Genomic DNA, 16,110 nt, shown 5'->3' on the forward strand with positions numbered 1-16,110 from the left:
AGTGCAAGTAATAGTGGATGTAACTTGAATTTGAATTAAAAATAAAAAGACATTAAATAATAAAAATATATTAACAATGAAATTTTATCTTAAAAATATGTCATTAAAAAATTACCCTTAAGACACTTGTCCAGGTTTTATCTCAAAATGAATAATTTCAAGCATTTGTGGTATGAGTCAAAGTAAGTCTTTTACAGCTCTGTCAACATCTAAATGTAAAAATTAGCCAATGTTGAGACAGATATTCACCCTATATTAATATGATCCTAAAATAATGAAAAGGGTCATATATTTTTTTGAACTGCTTATTTTAAATTTCTAGAAAATGAGACCTATATGGCTAGGCATCCTGTGGTGCCATTCAGCAACTAGTGTTTAAAACTTGTAGACAAAGTTGGTTTTGCAAGATTACTGTTTCTATCTTTTTATGTTTATCTCTTTTCCAGGGCTTAGCCTCCTCCAGGAATCTGAGAGTCTAATTAATGTCTAAGGTCTCTGTAGCCTCCCTCAGAAAATAACCAAAACTTAATAAAAAAAAAAAAAAATGACAAAGTGAAACCCCTCACCTTTAAGATTTACTTGTGTGCTTTCACAATTTCAGTTTCCATTGGTGAAGCAATTATTTCCCCTACTGCACTGCAGAATCAGGAGCATGTACAACCTGAACAGTACATTGCAAAATGCTATGCCTAGACCAGGTAGGCAGATATGATAAATGGTACGCAGAATTTTTTTTTCCCTGACTCAGCAACTTCTGATAATTTGGATTTGCTAAATTTGGTATTATCGTACAGCAGTGTATTGTACACAGTGATATCAATTATTTAAAGCTATACATATTGCAATGTCTGTCTCATGCTTTTTCTGACTATATTCTTTGTCTCTAAGAATAGAGTCCCTGGTAAACGGCAAGTTCTCAATGCATAATTTTTGAATAAAACTCTTAGATAAACTTTTTGAAATTTTATTTTATTTTTCTCTTTTTGGGGCCACACCTACAGCATATGGAAGTTCCCAGGCTAAGGGTCAAAACGAAAGTGTACTACCAGCCTACATGGCACATGACCACAGGAATGCGGGATCCAAGTCCCATCTGCAACCTCCACCACAGCTCATGGCAACACTGTATCCTTAACCTGAGCAAGGCCAGAGATGGAACCTGTATCCTCATGGATACTAGTTGAGTTCATTACCACCCAGCCACAATGGGAAGTCCTTGAAATTATAGAAATACTCATTTTTTGTTGTTGTTGCCTTTTTTTTTTTTTTTTTTTTTTAGGGCTGTACCCATGGCATGTGGAGGTTCCCAGGCTAGGGGTCCAATCGGAGCTGTAACTGCCATCCTAGACCAGGGCCGCAACAACACAGTGTCCAAGCCACATCTGTAACCTATATCACAGCTCACTGCAACGTTGGATCCTCAACCCACTGATCAAGGCCAGGGATCGAACCTGCATCCGCATGGATGCTAGTCGGGTTTGTTAACTGCTGAGCCACAGTTCAAATGAGCTGAAATACTCATTTTATATTCATTATATCCAGGCTTTTAAACTACATTTCTTAAAGAGCCCCCAAGCATGATTGATGTTAATTAATGATATATAATCCTACACAGATTATCCTATACAGGTAATCAGTCATTAAACACCTAATTTCCTTGGCCTATGTCTCTCAAGAATTAAAAAAAAAAATCATGATTTTGCCAGAACATACTCTATAATGAATTCATTGCATCAGGTGGCGCTTGACTACATCCATGTCTTCTTCCTAAATCATGGGAATGCAGTTTACTTGGCTGATACCCCAATAGAGAAGTCACAGCAAGTTAGAGCTTGAATAGCCACAAACTCATTCCTCTTCAGAATTTGTTTGACTGTAGTATGTAAACCATACTAATTAAAATTTTGATTTTTGTTTGTATATGAGAAGCCTTTAGAGGAAATTTGATGAAGATGGTAAAGAGTCTCAGATTTATGTTTTAGGGAAGTAAGTTATTTTGGCTGCGTTGTGGAGAATGACTTTTGGTGGTGTAAGACATAAGTGAAGAGACCAGTGGTGAGTAAGAGAAAGAAAATGAGGGTGAAATGGACTTGAGAATGCCTAGGTGGTAACAGGGAACCAGAAGCCCACAATAAGCCCCAGGTCTTGGCTTTCCTTATTATTTACATGTGATAAAGAGCACACAGCATGGGAAAGAGGGAAATAAAGACCAACACATAGTTTCACTGCCTATTTCTCTTGTAGATGTTTTCATATAAAATAATTTTGTGTAAGTATATTAAGAATAGAACTGTGATTGTGCTATATATAGATGGGCTTCTAAACTGTTCTCTTTACTTAAATTATATCATTAATATTGTATTAGTAAGCCCAGTCTTCCATAGCAAAATATGAGTGGGTGTCTTAGTAGAAGTTTTTGCTCTCTACATGGAGGCCGGAAGTCTGATATGAGGTCCCTTTCTGGTCAGGTTCTGGTAAGAGCTTTCTTCCTGACTTGTAGATGGCTGTCTTCTCCACTGTGTCCACACAGAGTGGGGAGAGAGAGCACAAGCTCTCTGGGGTCTCTTTAAAAAGAGGGAACTAATCCCATTATGAGGGCCTGCACTCATAACCTCATCTGACCCCACTTACTGTCTTATAATCCTCATCTCTAAATATGTCACAATTGGGGTTAGGCTTCAAAATGTGAACTTTGGAGGAGGGGAAGTAAACATTCAATTCAAAACAAACATTTTAGTTGATGGGGAATATTCCTAGTTGAATTGTTAATTTCTAAGTTATTATAGAAAATGTCAGATGCAAGAGTTACTTTGCATACTATTTTATACCCTAGACCTTGCAACATTGATAAACTAAATAAAGGAGAGCAATTTATGTAGGAAAATGTTTATATTTGTATACCAAAAATGTATACCAAAAGTAGGACTTTTTTTTTTCTGTGAACAAAATTAGGGACTGTCTTGGAATACATCATGTCTTAAATCCTGTTAGCCAAAGATAATGAGAAAAATATTTGTAGTCAAACTAAGTTTTATTAATGTGCTTCAACAAGGATGAAGTAACACCAGAAGAACCATGAATTTTTTCAACAGGAGGGGAACCAAGGATGGTACTTGCAAGATTTGGAGGCAGGAGGGCAAGAATTAATTACATGAGCCTTTTTGGAGTTACACCTACATCAGCTTATCTGTATCTTGTACCTTGGTACATTTAATTACTGACTAGATTGTATTCTTATATATATAAATGCTGCTTTGAGAATGTGTCTTTATACATGTAGTATATATAGCTATCTATGTTACTAATCTTTTGTTAATTACAAATGTTCAGGTAAGTCTGGAGTTCCCGTCGTGGCGCAGTGGTTAACGAATCCGACTAGGAACCATGAGGTTGCAGGTTCGGTCCCTGCCCTTGCTCAGTGGGTTAACGATCTGGCATTGCCGCGAGCTGTGGTGTAGGTTGCAGACGCGGCTCGGATCCCGCGTTGCTGTGGCTCTGGCGTAGGCCGGTGGCTACAGCTCCGATTCAACCCCTAGCCTGGGAATCTCCATATGCCACGGGAGCGGCCCAAGAAATAGCAACAACAACAACAACAACACACAAAAGACAAAAAACAAAACAAAACAAAACAAAACAAAAAAAAAACAAATGTTCAGGTAAGTCTAATAATGCTTTTAAATTTGAACTAAAATGAACTCATCCAGTACACATGAACCATACATTCTAAAAGGAAAAAAAGAGAGCAGTGACAAACCAGACATCTAGATTTATTTGGAATATATGCAATTTTGAAACCATATGTATTAAAACTTTCATGACAATTGGAACATTTTAATCCTTTTAATAAAAGAATCTTGGTGACAAATAGAAACACAAAATTGTTAAAATTAAGACCTATAGAACTACCATGAGAAATCCCTTCATTCTGAATCCATGTCATTTGATTTATAAGAAGCTTTATTATACAAGAAACATAATAACTGAATTTTAAATAACCATTCTTGATTTGAAGAGAAATGGAATAAGGTTAGGCTCAAAATTCATGCCGACTGGAAAAACAAAAAGTACTACATAATTTTATTCCTCTTATTAAATTTCTGAGAATTTGTTCAACAATATAGTAGCAATGTTTCTTACCTCAGATACTTGCCATCAACTTATCTTTATTTTGGAGACATAGATTAAGGATTGACTACTGTTACTTATTCGCCTGGAGCCATAATTAAAAAACAATAATACACTGAAATAATTTATTCTTAATTAAAATAATCAAAACATACTAATTTCCAAAATAAAGAACTCAAGGTCTTCTGAATCCCAATGAGAATTTATAAAATAAGCTATAATTGTATTGCGTGTTTAAAAAGACAGGATTACTGAACTTCTCCTCTGACCTATAAATTAACTGCAGTGATAACTGTCATTCTGCTTTAAACAACAGGAAAAAATGGAAAAATATGTGAATTTATTTTCAGACACTGGAAAACAGGCAGCACTGGAAAAATATGTGAATTTTTTTTCAGACACTGGAAAACAGGATTGGGATTTCTGATAGGAGAGAAACAAATAATGACCTTTACATCACTAGCTGAAGGCAGTTTCCAGACTGTAGAGCAACATGAAAGAATATAAAAATAGCATGTCAGTCACATTAATTTGAGAAGACAGAATCAAAGTACAAGGAGGAAGATGTAGTGAGAAGTTTGTGGGCAGAGTGTTAAAAAAAAAATGGAACTCATGACATATGCAAAGTAATTACCTCACATTTCTGGATGCATACTTGTTTGTACCCACTTGAGCTAAATCTCCATAAGGCTAGGAAAATAAGTACCAGAACTCACAGGCTGAAACTTTTCCTGTGCTCCCACAAGGTTGGGAAGGATTTGTGTTCCTACTAGCTAGAAAAATACCCTTGTTAAGTCCTCAGAGAGGTCACAACTTAATAACGGTGCTAAGTTAGTAGGAGAGTAAAAGTTGCTCTGAATCTAACAGCTTTGATAGGATCACTAGTCACAGGTAACATTTCAGTGTGCCAGAACAAAACTGAATGCACAGTGAAGGAATGCAGAAAAATCTAGGACTCAGCAATCTAAAATTTAATCTTTAATCCAATGAAAAATGACTAGGTAAGTGGAAAGATAATCATTATGAGGAAAAACACAAAACTATTTTGAATATTTACATTATATTATGTACTTGTTTTAAATATGCATAATAATACAAAGCAACTATGAACAAAATTGGGGGGGAAGTTAGTAAAAAACTGAAGGAAAATAGCAACAGCAATAACAACAGTGAAACTTTTAGAGATGGAAAACACACTATCTGAAATGAAAAATGCACTGGATAAAAATGATAGATGATTAGAGACTGTTGGGGGAAGAGTTCAAAAACATCATATAAAATAGAAACAATCCAAAATGATGCACATAAAGAAAAAAATGAACATAGCCTCAGTGAGCTGTGGGAAAATAAATGTCAAGTGGTTTAATATATGTATAGTTTGAGTCCAGAAAAGAGAAAGAGAATCAAGTCAAAACAAACCAGAAAGAATGATTAAAAATGCTCTAATTTTTATGAGAACTCTTACTCAACAAAGAAGCTCAACAATCTTTCTGTGGGAAACAAAAGCCACAAAGCACTCCAGGCAAAGCATAATCATATTGTAAACAACAGTAATAAACATTATAAAAGCAACCTGAGACATATTACAGAAGAATGGAAGTTTAACAGACTTCTTCTGAAAAGTTATGTAAGCAAGAAGACGATGAAATTGCATCCCTAAAGTGTTAAAAGAAAAAAAAAAAAAACAGAAAAAAAAAAACTATCAACCTAGAACTGTATAACCAAAGAAAATATCTTTAAAATATTAAGGTAAAATAAACACCTTTAAGATACACAAAAGCTGAGAGAATGAAATGCCTGCAGACATGCTCTTGATGTTAACAGAAGTTCTTCAGCAGAAGAAAAGGCACTAAATGGAAATTTGGACTGTATTTTTGCACTCTGATTTCAGAAACTGATAGAGGAATAAACAAGTCTGAGAGGATTTAATAGACTTGAATAACAAAATGAATATATCAACCCACTTTTCATTCATAGAACTTTCCACTTAACAACAGCAGAATACATACTTTTTTAAGATCACAGGGAAAATTCATGAAGACAGACAATATTCTGGCCCATAAAAATAAATATCAAGTAGTTTAGAAATATTGAAATTATACAAAGTATAGTCTCTGGCCAACATGTAATTAAGCTAGAAATTGATAGCAAAAAATTATCTAGAATATTTCTACATTTAAAAGCACTTTTTGTAAATGATATTAAAGAAGAAATCTAAAGAAAGAGTTATAATGAAGTGAATTAAAATTAAAACAAGAGATTAAGATGGTGGAATAGAAGGACTGGAGATCAACTTCTCTCCTAAAAACAACAAAATTCACAATTAAAGGCTGAGCAATCTCCACCCAAATGGACTGGAAACCTTAAAAAAGATATCCTACTCCAGAAGAAAAAGAGGAGGCCACATCAAGAGGTAGGAGGGGCGATTTCACGATATAAACAATATAAACAACCGCATACCTCCTGGGTGGGAAGCCCAACAGACTGGAAACTAACTGGTTCACAGAGACTCACCAACAGGAGTGAGAGTTCTGAGCCCCACATCAAACCCTCATGTGTGGGGATCTGGCACTGGGAGAAAGAGCCCCTGGAGCATCAGGCATTGAAGGCCAGTGGGGCTTGTGCACAGGAGCTCCACAGGACTGGGGGAATCAGAGACCCCATTCTTAAAAGGCACACACAGACTTTCACATGCACTGGGTCCCAGGGCAGAGCGAGGTCTCCATAGGAATCTGAGTCAAACCTGACTTCAGTTCTTGGAGGACATCCTGGGAAAACAGGGGTGAATGTGGCTTGTTGAGAGGCAGGGACATTGGAAGCAAAGCTCTAGGGAATATTCAGCAGCTGTGCCTTTCTCTCTAGGTGGTCATTTTGGGAAAATCTGGCCCCATCCATCAGTGTCAGTCAGTGCTGGGAAGCCCCAGGGCAAACAACAATCCAGGTGGGATCACACCTCCACCCCTCAGTAAACAGGCTACCTAAAGACCCCTCAGGCACACAGCTACCTCTAATCCCATCCAGAGACAAAGCCCCACCCACCAGAGGGATTAGAATCAGCTCCACCTACCAGTGGGCAGGCTTCAGCCCCTCCCATCAGGAAGCCTACACCAAGCCCCCATACCTGACTTCATTCACAAGGGTGGCAGACACCAGAAGTAAGAGAGGCTACAACTCTATTATCTATAAAAAGGTCACCACACCAAAAACCTATAAAAGTGAAAAGACAGAGAACTATAACTCAGATGAGGGAGAAAGGGAAAACCCCAGAAAATCAGCTAAGCAATGAGGAGATTCTTAGCCTCCAGGAAAAAGACTTTAGACTGTTGATGCTGAAGATGATGCAAGACATTGGAAATAAACTGGAGGCAAAGATGGATAACTTACAGGAAACATTGAGCAAAGACATATAAGATATAAAACTTAAACAAGAAGTGATGCAAAATACAATAACTGAAATAAAAAACTCACTAGAAGCAGCTATCAGCAGAATACAGGAGGCAGAAGAACGAATAAGTGAGGTGGAGGACAGATTAGTAGGAATTATGGATGCAGAACAGAAAAGAGAAAAAAGATTGAAAACAAATGAAAAGAGTCTCAGAGAACTCTGGGACAATGTGAAATGCACCAACATCCATATTATAGGGGTGCCAGAAGGAGAAGAGAGAGAGAAGGGGACAGAAAAAATATTCCAAGAGATAATAGCCAAAAACTTCCCTCACATGGGAAAGGAACCACTCACTCAAATCCAGGAAGCACAACGAGTACCATATAAAATAAACCCAAGGAGGAATATACAAAGACACATCTTAATCAAACTGACCAAAATTAAAGACAAGGAGAAAATCTTGAAAGCAGCTAGGGAAAAAAAAAACAAGTAACATACAAGGGAACCCCAATAAGGCTATTGGCAGATTTTTCAGCAGAAACTCTGCAGGCCAGAAGGGAGTGGCATGATATACTTAATGTGAGGAAAGGAAAAAAACCTCCAACCAAGATTACTTTACCCAGCAAGGCTCTCATTCAGATTTGAAGGAGAAATCAAAACCTTCACAGATAAGCAAAAGCTGAGAGAATTCAGCAACACTAAACCAGCCTTACAGCAAATACTAAAGGAACTTCTCTAGGCAGAAAAGAAAACACAGCAACAGGAAGCAAAAATATCACAAATGACAAGGCTCACCAGTAAAGGTATATATACAGTAAAGATACAAAATCATCCATGCACGATTATACCAGAAGTCAAAAATAATGAGAAGAGGAGGGTACAAATGTGGGACACTGGAGATGAACTTGCAATTAAGAGAACAGCAACTTAAAACAATCTCATTTACATACAGACACTTACATCAAAACTTCAGAATACCTGCAAACCAAAAATCTACAATTGATACACAAACAAGGAATCTCTGGAGAAGAAATATATCTCATAGTAAATAAGTTCATAATCCATCATGAAAGGGGTCATTTGACATCATTCTTGGAATGCCAAAGTCTTCTTAGATCTGATTCTGATTTCCTCTCCATCAAGAATTTATGATAATTATAATTAAATAATGCAACTGTACAATAAAACAATACAGTTCTACAATTGTATTATTAATAACCATTTCTCTCCATGGTACAATGTAAGGTCTATACTGTCTCATTTATCACATCACCTAGAATGGTGTAATGCCTATATTGAAGAATCAATAAGATGTAAAAAATTGTGAGGACATATTTATATAGTTACAGTTTTTTAGCCAATGTATGCATTTTATATTTTACTTATTTTCAGAGGGTATATTATTTTTGTTATTCTTACCAGTTAAGTTGTTCTTTTTATTATGCTATATAAAATATTTAGTGGAAGATAAGGCTTTCTTCTTTATAAATTTTAGTTATGTAATATACACTATTTTAATATAATGCTAATATTTAAAGAAAAATTGAAATGTAATAGATAATACTAAATAGTAAAGATGAAAGCCATACAAAATGGGATAAAGTATAGAATAAATTTCCTATTTGTATCAGCATATTTTCCATTCCACTTCTCCAGAGGGAGTCACTTAATCTGTTTCTTAAAATCCATGAATAGTAATCTGTGTGAATGTAATTGTGTTTAAATATATGTATTTTATTCTGTAAAAAAATAAAAATTAAATTAAAAATTAAAATTAAAACAGGAGAATTGAAAATATAGGCAATAATTAAAGCAATGCATAAAGGAACATTTACAGTATTGAATTCTTGTAGTAGTAAAGAAGAAAAGTCCAAACTCATTGTGAGTCTAGACAAAGCAAAGCAAGATTAAAATAAGCAGAATGAAAGTGATAAAAAAGTGAACAGAAATCAATGGAATAGAAAAATAAAATAATAGAGAAAACCACTGATGCTAAATAAAGGTTATTGTAATGGTAACCAAAATTGTTAAATTTAAATATCTAGAGAGATAAGGAAAAATAAAGGTAAAGACATAAGTTACTATTAACAGGAATGAAAATTAAGATATCACTACCTAGAATAGTGACATTAGAAAGGTAATAAGGGAAATAGTGACATTAGAAAGATGATAAAGGAATGTTATTATAAGGGAATACAATTTTATATCAATATATTATACAACATATACAACATTTATGAAATTTAAAAATTATTTAGAAGTTATAAAGATATACTTGACATATTGAGAATAAATAATGTAAAAAGCCTTATATTTATAAAGAAAATTAAATTAGTGAACAGTAAATTTTCCCAAAAAAAACCCTCAAGCACGTATGCCTTCACTGGGGGTTACTATTAAGGAAGAAATGATAAAATTTTATGTGATTTTTCCTAAGAATAATAATCCCCAACTTATTTTATGAGATCAACATTAACCTGATACTAAGACATTACCAAAAAAGAATAGTATTTATCAATATATCCTTAGAATATTAATACCAAAATCATTAGTAAATATTAGCAAATCCTATCCAGAGTATATAAAAAGGAAAATATTTCATGATTAAGTGGAATTTACCCCAGAATTACAAGATTGGTTTGACACAAGAAAATCAAACAATGTAATTCACTATATTAAGAAAATAGAGGGAAAGCCGTAAGATTTTCTCAATTAATATATATCAAATATTTGACAATATTCAATATCAATGCATGATGAAAATTCAGCAAACCATTAAGTATTAAGAAAAATTTTCACAACCCAGTAAAATTCATTTGTAAACAACCTACAGCTAACACCCAAACTTTAGGTTCCAGAGTAGTGGAGAAAGAGAGACATATAAGCATTACACAGCTCCAGTATCCTGGGGCTGCATGTTTGCAAAGGTGGTAGAGGCTGTGGCTAGTGGTTAGGGTTATTTCCACATTGCAGGCATAACGGACTAGTTGGAAGGAGGCAAAGCCCAATGCTCACATACCAAGTCCCTGCCCATCATATCCTGAAGCATTTTGGAGGATCCTGCCCAGGGCTCAAGGTTGAGAGGCATAAAAACCCAGAACTCACCATTTTCCCTGTATCTGAAGCTGTCTGACAGAAGAGGATGAAGTGGAGAGGACTTAATCCTTCTCAGAGATAACAAGGGCTACACAGGCACTGCTTCTACCCCATCCTCTTGCTCTCCAGAGCTAGGTTTATGAATGGGGAATAAAGAGTACCATAGTACCCCTTTTCTGAGCACATCTTTGATGCTGAAGTTCTCACTGAGTAGTGGTTGAAACATAGCCTACCAGTTGGGTTAATACTGTAGAATGAGATTTACAGAATCTTGGCAGTGATGATTTGTACCCTGGCTCTTTCTATCTCTGTGTATTGGCTGTGATTAGATTCATATCAACTGACTATTGATTGTCCTTTGTCTGGTCCTTCTCAGGAATCTTGGGTGTCTTGGCACAACATCAGGTAGACATGAGGGTATGGCAGTAGAGTCTTTCCTAGAGCTAATACATTCTTTAAGACAGAGTGTGTGGTTTAGAGTTAAGAAATAATCTGGGCAAGATTCTGCCTGAATGAAGGGACAGGTGGATCGCCAAGTGGCAATGGCTGAGTTTATCATAATTCAGGTATTGTTTCTTCCTCTTTTTGGAGGGTGAAGGTTGGTTGAGGGGGAGGGCAGAGTTTGCCTTGGGGCCCCAATTAAGGTTTCTGGAAGTGTCTATGCAAGGGGAGGAGAACACAGTAGGCAGGGTCTAGGCCCATAGTGCAAGAATGAGAATGCAGGAACAATGGGATCTTATGGGCCAGAGATGGGCCAGTAGACTGATTTTCCACAAATATGGCAGTAATCATTTTCTCAAGAAATGATGCTAAAATAACTGGAAGTTAATTTGAAAATAAATAAACCTCAAAACTTATATCATGTACAGAAAAAAGTTTGGCATGGATTATAGGCCTAATATAAAAATTTAACTACATAAAACTTTTCAAAAAATGTATGAGATGATCTTTGTGTCCTCGTATTAAGGAAATATTTCTTAGATATGCTTTTAAAATGAGCTATAAAAGAAAAATGTGATAAACTGAACATTGTCAATAGTAAACTTTTTTTTTCCTGTTTGAAAGACACTTAAGAAATGAAAAGTTGAACTACAAACTAGGAAACAATATTTGTGAAATATATTTGATAGGGGTTTCATATCTAGAATATATAAAGAACTCTTGCAAATAAAAATAAGACACCTGAATTTTTTAAAATAGGAAAACATTGAAGATAAACTTTGTCAATGAAGATAGACGAATAATAAGCATATTAAAAGCTATCTAAATGTAGTAATCATTAGATAAACGCAAGTTAAAATTACATAATTTACTACTACATGCCAACTAAATTTGCTAAAATCAGATTGACAATAGCAAGTGTCATAAGTTGTGGAATAACTCCTCATATATTGCTGGTATGAATACAATATGGTATGATCACTTTTAATTACATTTTGGCTGTTCAGTTAAGTATACACTAATGGTATAACCCAGCTCCCAGGTATCGCACTCCCAGGTTTTTGACAAAGGGGAATGAAAATAAAAATCCAACGAAAACTTGTACACTAATGTTCATGACAGCCTTATTCACAATCACAAAAAAAGTAGTAGCAACTAAAATGCCCACAGACTCATGAATGAATAAACAAATTGCAGCACATACTTACAATGAAATTTTGCTCTGCAATTAAAAGAAAAAAATCCTATTAATTCAGATAATAATGCGGGTGGATCTTAACAGCTTTATGCTATGTTAAAAAAACCAAATTCAGAAGCCTACCTACCCTATTACTCCACTCATTTCATTTTCTCAAAAAGGCAAAACTATGATAGTAGAAGATTGGTGGTTGCCTCATGTTAGTGCTTGTAGATGGGAATTGTCTTCAGAAGTGCTTGAGGGACCTCTTTGGGGTTGTGGGAGTGTTCAGCACTGCAACGATGGTTTCACAGTTGTATACATTTATCAAAACATCGAATTATAAAATAGATGAATTTTATTGTATGTAAATTAACTCAAAGTTGATTAAACATTAGAAATATAAAACAAAGATAAAGAGCCATGTATTTGTAAATACCCAATCCTGAGTATCATTATCAGACACAGGCCAAGGGAGGTAACTAAGATTAGTCTGGGAGCACTATACCTTAATGAGAGAGAGAGAAGTATATGAAACAATGACTGGCTTATTATTATGTTGTATTTAAATTTTTTAGATCATTCTTCATTTCTTTTTTTTTCTCCTACTCCTCCTCCTTCTCTACCTCCTTCTATTTTATTTATTTTTAGTAATCTTCACTTTATGTTTATATTGAGGTGTAGTATACATAAAGTAATATGAGCAGGTATTATAAATATGGCTTAATGTACTTTCACAAAGTGAACACACATGTGTAACTGAGCTCTACATAACAAGATATGATTCACCTCTATCCAAAGATCTCCCTCATGATCCAATTCTCAATACTAAACTCTCCCCTGACTTCTAACAGAATTAATTCATTTTACTATATATGGTTGAAAATATAAAATATGTATTTTATGTTATTTTGCTTAGGATATTCATACGTATCTTTGAATGTACTTATAGATTATATGTTCTCATTGATATATACAAGGTTAGCTATATACTTTACAAAAACCCTTTTTAAAAATTATTAAGAATTTGAGATGATGACAACATAATATTAAACCAAGCTAGCACAGAGCCCTTTTGAGTGAAGAGCTTTAATGTGACTTCCCAGATGGCACTCATGTGACACTGGTTCTGGTTGTACAGTATTTCATTGTGTGAATGTGCCATAATTAAAAAAAAAATCTATTGCTGTTGAGAATTTGTGGTGTTTTCAGTTTTTTGACTGCTATTAAAAATACTGCCCTGAATATTTTAATTCTTTTTATTTAGATACAATTATTTCTATGTACATTTATATTTGGATATATAATTGGAAATGGAATTTTACATAATGGAGTATACATATATCCAGCTTTAGTATGTAATGTGAAACAGTTTACCAAAATGTTGTGCTAGCTTGTACTCTCACTAGCAGTTTATAGGAGTTCTAGTTCTGCAGCCTCACGTATACCTGGCACTTTCTGTTTTTTCCATTTTAGTGGAAAATTTGGTGGGTAAGTATGGTATTTCATTATGGTACCTTTATTACAAAAATAGTTGCAGCAATTGTGCCATCCCTGTATACATGGCTTTTACTGTACAACTATAGAAATAGTATGAAAAAAGTAACACCTTAATATTGCATTTTCATTATGCTAATCATATATTCTTACAGCTCCTATAATTTTTAATATATGTTCTTTCTTTGAATCTATAAGTTGAAGTATCATTTCATAGTATTCAAGTAAGATTGTATGTTTTCATCACTAGCCATTAACCAAGGAAAGATCCAACTGGATTCTGTATTTTCTTTCACATAGAATTCATGATTTCTTTTATTCATCAATGTCTATCCACATAGCTGTTTTAGATTTTCTCTCAGAGGGTAGCTAGGTTAGAGTTTGCTTATCAGGCCTTAAGTTTCTAGAAGATTTTCATCATCTTTTCAGGAGATAATCCATACTGTAAATGTCTCTAATATTTTAAAAACATAGGATATGTGGAAAATTATTTTTCTCAGTAGGCACTGCTAAGAGCAGTGCTGTCACATGAAACACTTTAGTAATTTGGACTAAAGTATCCACTTAGTATATGCTGCATTTCAACTCTTGCTCTGTAAATTTTATTTTAGTAATTTCACTCTCTGCTCAAAGGTAGACATTAGCTGACAATGATTGGATAAAGTGGGAAGAGAGGAATCATTATGGCTGGCATAAAAAAAATAGTATCATAGAGAACAAAAGTCATTGATTATAAGAGATACCATTTACCAAGAGCTTATATGTACACAAAGATATAATGATGATTCCTTTCATTAGCCATGAAATAAAGATAGTTGTATTTATACTTTACAAATGAGGAAATAAGAGTTTAACAAGTTTAAATAACTGGCGAATTTCCTCAGTTAATAATTAGCAAAGATAGACTATTTCCAAAATATTTTTATTCCAAAGTAAAACATTTTAATGTTTGTAATATATAATGAGACATTTCTACCAGAGTGCTGGCAAACGAACCCAATATAAAATAACAATATCCCATAGAATCAGAGTTTACAAAATGTGTGTATATTTAAAGTTAAAATATGGCTAGTTTATAAAATAACCCAAGGATTATTTATTTCATAAACTTTCTACAATCACTGATTTCATAATGAGAATGTATTTACTTATATATCTGTATCTCAAGAGAAGAAAACTTTTAGGAGATTAGGAGGTGATGTAAAATTAAATTATGATCTTGTATTTCTGTTTTTCAGAACTGTGTGATGAGAGCAGTAGGCAGAATGAATGTGATTTCCAGAGGTGAGTGGAAAAGACATGTGATCTCACATTATTGAGCACAGTGAACAGCTCATGATGACTAATGTTTTTCTACAGTCACCTGAAAGCACTAAAATATGAATTAAAATGTCAACGGTTTGATTTAATGTCACATTTCAGCACTGAATGCATGAGTTTTATTGGGTTGTGCTTAATTATATAAACTACAGTCTACATCACTCAATACAAGCAAAGTTAATATACCACATTCTTTTATTTCTTAAAATCAGTTGTTAAATGTAAGTGAAAAGATGACAGCCCCAAATCTTCAAACCTTTTGGTTCCCCCCAAAATGTTGTATGTATGAAAGCAGAAGATTGTTTGAAATATCAGGATTGGAAATACATTATAATTGGGGATGGTTTTCTTCATTCTCAGGGTTTTTATAAATATTTAGAGACTGTCTCATGTTAGAAATTGTGACGTTTGAAGGTCAGAAAGTCATCTAATATAACATCTTACTCATCTAAATTGACTCAGAGTATAATCCAGATGGCACATTTTTCAGCCAACCTTAAACACAGCATTGTTCCCACTGCAGAAGTGATTCATGAAAAGAAATAGCTTGCCCACAGTCTTCTCTAACATTGCCTCTATGGACCACACATTTGGCAAAAGACAATTCAGCTGTTGGAAAAGACTAATCATCAAAAAGTAGTTAGATACAAAGAAAAATTACTCTTTGTAACTACCCTAGCCTGAGGCCATTTTATTTTATTTTACCTTTTTAACTAATTGTCAAACATTCAAGAGGCAGAAATTTTAGTATTAGTTATTCTATAATAGAGTGGTTCTTAACTGGGACAACAGCTTTCTAGAATTATTTTAGAAATCCTTAGGGGACTTGTTATTTGTAACAGTGATTGTGGTGTGTTAATTACATTTTGTAATTAGGTGCCAAGGATATTAGACAGATGCAAAAAGTAGAATATTCTTCTTGTATTTGGAAGAATTGACCCATCTTCCACACAGTTTTTCATTGTCCCACTTGACTTTCATGTAGATGAAGACAAATTGTTAGTAATTATCTGAGCTCTTATCCTAACATACATGATTACTAAATATTTTTTACTGGCTTAATATATGC

The 16,110-nt window shown here is 34.2% G+C and overlaps 1 long non-coding RNA gene across 1 annotated transcript in view; it reads left to right on the forward strand.

Moving 5' to 3' along the window:
* Nucleotides 1–16,110, forward strand: part of LOC146407119 (uncharacterized) — a 352,528-nt gene that overhangs the window by 45,722 nt on the left and 290,696 nt on the right. The window contains exon 2 of the long non-coding RNA XR_014832257.1: nt 14,960–15,005. This is a non-coding gene — a long non-coding RNA (uncharacterized LOC146407119). The remainder of the gene's footprint in view (nt 1–14,959; nt 15,006–16,110) is intronic.

The sequence above is a fragment of the Sus scrofa genome, chromosome 1, assembly GCF_054392235.1.
Source record: "Sus scrofa isolate SSC_HxYL_T2T_F1_AM1 chromosome 1, Sscrofa_HxYL_maternal_Yorkshire_Landrace_v2.0, whole genome shotgun sequence".
NCBI lineage: Eukaryota > Metazoa > Chordata > Mammalia > Artiodactyla > Suidae > Sus > Sus scrofa.